General features: G+C 54.0%; 1 pseudogene; it reads left to right on the plus strand.

Annotated features, from left to right (window-relative positions):
• The first annotated feature begins 290 nt into the window (after positions 1-290).
• On the plus strand, positions 291-4,340 carry LOC116628214 (annotated as a pseudogene).
• The last annotated feature ends 327 nt before the right edge of the window (positions 4,341-4,667 follow it).

Raw genomic sequence — 4,667 nt, forward strand, 5'->3', positions numbered from 1 at the left:
TTTCTTCAGTCGCATTGTTAGTGTATAGAAATGCAGCTGATATCTGTGCACTGGTTTTGTATCCTGCCACTTTGCTGAATTGCTGTATGAGTTCTAGCAATTTGGGGGTGGAGTCTTTTAGGTTTACCACATAAAGTATCATGTCATCCAGCAGAGCTTTTCTGAGAAACATTTGACGTGCAGTTACTTCCAGAAAGCAGTTTCATCTGTGGTCTCCTCCCTGCCCCATAGGATCCCAAGGACTTTGTTATAACCTCACAGGGGTGTCCCCGCATGGATCTGTGCATCAGAGATTTTTCACTGAGGGATGCTTGGATGGTCAGGCCTTCCTGCACCATGACATTGAGAGAGATGTGGCAGAGCTTCAGGGACTGTGGGCAGGAGCAGTCCTGGGACACAGAGACCAGAGACTTGAGAGAGACCAGGAAGGGCCTCAGAATGACTCTGGCAAACATCCTGGCCCTGCAGGCACAGAAAGGAAGTGACAGTGGCATCAGAGCAAGAAGGATGGGAGACCGTTCCCAGTGAAGTTCAGGGCAGAGGGGAGGGACCTATCTCTTCTCACTGGAGTTGGCTGGGGGTGGGGGTGAGGACCGACGGTCTGTGCATTTCAGCTCAAGGTGGCCATTACTGAGCCAGCACAGGGAAGACCTGGAGGAGAGCAGGTTGGACCCCTTTGGCAGGAGTTTGTCACTGGGGCAGGGAAAGCAGAGGGACACAGGATGGGAGAAGTCACTGCTGACTGGAGGCAGACATGCATTCCCTCCAGGAGGTCTGGGGCTCGAGATCTGAGAAGACAAGAGCACCAGGGCTTTGAGCATTTCCACTAAGATGGGGAACTCTTTCTCTCCTATGACCTGAAGACCCATGGATGGACAGTTCCCTGGCCCTCCACTCATACCTTGGCTATGGAAATCAAGAAGTCCTGGGATGCAGATGGCTTTCAAAGCCAGGATTCCTCACCCATATGCACGGAGAGCTTTGGGGAAGCCTGCAGAAATATCTGGAACCCTGGATGGGCTTCTTGGGCAGACGAGGTATAACCCTGGAGCAGGGGCCTTCCTCTCCCCCAGATCCATTGAGCACCCCCCAACAACCCTTCCAAGGAAGCCCTCCCTGTCCTAAAGGATGCACATAGATTCTGTTGGTGCACTGTATTATGATCTGCCTGTCCTGTTACAGCATCTGGATAAAGACACCAAGCAAGTGGGAATGGAAATGTGCTTTCCCAGTGTCAATAGTCCAGGAAGACAGTGGACTCTCCTACATAAAATTGAACCAGGGGAGGTGGGTGTCAGGCAGGAGAGGAACCCCAGCCTCCTTGTCACAAAGAGTTCCCTTATAGTCCCCTCAGCCCAAGAGCCCACTCTTCACACCCCCTCCTCAACATCAACACACAGATTCAAGAGAGTGAGCCCTGGATCCCAGACCCATCCTCCTGCCAGTCCAAAGGAATTTGGGTTCCAGGGCACAGAACAGACTTGGAGAAGGTCTGGGGTCAATGAGGGCTCCAGCCAGAGGTGGAAAGGTGGGAGAAGCAGCCCACTTCTGTCTTCTGTAGAGGGGAACAGGGCTCAGCCATGTGCCTCACTGGCTCTGTGCTTTCTCCTCAGTGTCCCCAACAGTGAATGTGACCTTTAGCCAGCCTTGGAGAGCATGGTCCCCCAACATGCTGGGCTTTCAGTTTCTCTCCCGGGAATATGGCCCTGACCTGGCTTCAGGATCAGGAACCCCTGAGCCAGGATGCCCAGCAGTTTAGGGGAGTCCTGCCTGGTGGGAATGGGACCTACTAGGCGTGGGGGGCCATAAGGATTCCCCAGGGAGAGGAGCAGAGGTTCACTGGCCACATGGAAGCCACAGGGAGCCACACTGCACATCCTGTACATTTGGGTAAACCTGGGTGATCATGGAGGGGTTCTGACTCTGGTCGGGTCAGGAGCCGGGGGGGGACAGGAGAGCAGGCCTGTGGTCCTGGGGAACCCAGGTTAATATAAGGCCTTTTTCCAGGAAAGGCCCTGGCGCACCAGCATGGACGGACAACCATCTGCCTGCTGTTGCTGCTTTTCTTACTTACTTTTCTTACTGTCATCATTGCGTGTGTCTTTTCTCCAAGAATAAGACGTCAGTCATCAGCAGCTGTGGGAGCCCAGGTGAGAAATCTGGCCAGTGGTGGGATCAGAGCCTGGGACATGGGGTCCCTCATGTCTTCCTCTGCACAGATTGGAGGGACGACAAGCTGCTGTAACAGGAGCTGAAAGTCATGGTGAGAGGGGCTGGGAGCCACGTCTGCATCTTCACCCTTAGCCCTGCTCCAAGCCAGGGTCCCCAGGGCCCGTGAGTGGTGAGCATGGTGTCTCCTTGCTCTGGGTGAGGATTGGGCAGTGTGGGCTGGGGCTCCCTGCTCTGAGCTTGTCCGTACTTCTCTCTAGTCTCAGGTTCAGCAGGACTCATCCCAGCGTGATGCATGGGGACCACGTGCTGACTGGAGAGGGCCCAGGTGATCATGGGATCAGAGGGACACAAGCAGGAAAGGGTCCAAGACTTAGTGGGGAAGGGTTCAACACTGGGGAGGAATCCAGACAAAAGATGATGACTCCATTTCATTCCAGTCTACACCTGCTCTAACTTCTCCAGCCATCATGAGGAATCCAAGAAAAAGACTCACAAGGCTCCACCTAGGGGTCAATGGAAGGTGCCAGAGCCCTGCTTGTGATGTCCCCTTGGGAGGTCCCACTTACAACACACAGATGTGTCCTGAGCACAGATGGTTACCTTTGGTCCACTTTGAAGCCCATCAAACTGCTCCTCCAGGACCTGTCTCCCAAGATGTTCCTCAGGGTCACTCCTACCTGTACTCTTTCCTGGGTCCCATCACATGTCCCATGCTTCCTGGAGTGTCCTTGTGGGTCATATGCAAGAGTACATGCATATGACCATTGGGGAGAGAGGGCCAGGCCATTCTCAGGATAGCTGTGGCCACTGATTGTATCCTGCCTCCCTGATTGGTCCTGTCCAGCCCATCAGGGCACAGACCAAGGGACCATTTAGGGCAGGGCATTCTGTCTGTGCCCTGTGGCCTCATGTTGCCCTCCTTGAGTCAACTCGCTTTCTTGTGGTTCTCACTGCCCTGTACATTTGGAGGAAGGGATGGTCAGAATGATTACCATGTAGGGCACTTGGGTGGCTCATTCGATTAAATTTCCGATTCTTGATCTCGGCGCAGGTCTTGATCTCAGGGTCGTGAGTTCAAGCCCTGTGTTGGTTTCCACTCTGGGCATGAAGCCTCCTTAAAAAAAAAAAAAAAAAGATTCCTGTGTAATCAGCCTGCTTGAGGGGAGATGAAAAGGGAAAGACAGAGTTTTGTGTTTGGGCAAAGAACAAGGCAATGCATGAAACAGGGAAACAATGGGGTGTGTGGGGTGTGCAGGGCCTGGGGTCTTTCTGTTGATTTCACCACTTCTGTGTGACCATCATGGAGGGCAGCTGATTTCTCACTCTTGAACCTAATTTGTTTATAAGCCGGCCCTTGGTCTTGGGCAGACTGGGATGGTTAGTCACCCTACCCCACACTGAGGGCCTGAAACCAGGTCACAACTAGAGATAGGGTCCATGCAGTTCTGCCGATGTTCCTGATGTCCTCTGGGGTGGCCCTCCCAGAGTGAACATCAGTTATGATTCTATGGGGTAGAAATGGTTGCCTCATATGCCATTGGGACATTTACTGGAGAAAGAGTATGAACGTCGTGTGGCAATTTCTCAAATTCTGCTTTAAATTTTAATGTCCAAAAACAAATGATTTCCGCTCACTAGCCTTAATAGGATTTCCTCCACTACTGAGCTGGCCTAGCATATTAATGGAACAGGCATTCAAAGGGGAGGGGGCCGTCTGGGAGGGTTCCATGTGGGAGGTGGGGGAGAGATGGGGGCAGTGACAGTCTCAGGGTGCAGAGGGTGGACAGACAGTCTCAGGCTTGTGGTCCCAAGAACCCCCTGGACCTCATTTACAAGAAGATTGTTACAGGCTCTGCCTGTAGTGCCTGGTGGAATCCCTGCTAGGATCGGGGCAGGAAGGCCCTGGCAGCCATAGCCAAGCACACTTGGGGAAGACCTGTGATTCCAGGTGCAAGTGGACCAAGAAGGAGCAGGGAAGGTCAAGTGTAGCCTGGGAGCCTGGGCTAGGGGTGAGGGTGGAGGGCAAGGTCAGGCCTCTGTGAGCCTGGGGCGCTCCTGAGTCAGGTCATGTACAGAGCCGCTGCAGCCCTCTTTTTCTAGACTGTGCCTGCTGGTCCCCTGAGCTTTCTGATGTGCCTTCCGGTTAGGAGCTGCCGGCGCAGGGCTAGGGGAGGGAGGAGGCTGAGCTGCAGCTGGGCTCAGTGTCTGTAGTTGAGCGACACCGGCAAGCAGACAGCAGCCCTGGGGCACAGGTGCTCATGCAGGTGGGGATCCAGACAGCTAGGGAGAGAAGGTGCTGTGTTTGTGACCACTGCCTGGCCTGGAGGAAGAGGTAATAGGACCTGTCTTTCAGGGGTGCCCTGTGCTCTGTGGGTGGATGGGTTGGGGCTTGAGGGGAGGGAAGGCTTTGAGTTTCTGCTCCAGGGTGTTGTTCTTGGTCCCAGGGTCCTTTCCTGCTCCTGTCTGGTGGTTGGTGGAAGCAGGTCCAAGTGACG

This window comes from Phoca vitulina, unplaced genomic scaffold (genome assembly GCF_004348235.1).
Source record: "Phoca vitulina isolate PV1807 unplaced genomic scaffold, GSC_HSeal_1.0 scaffold116, whole genome shotgun sequence".
NCBI classification, from domain to species: domain Eukaryota; kingdom Metazoa; phylum Chordata; class Mammalia; order Carnivora; family Phocidae; genus Phoca; species Phoca vitulina.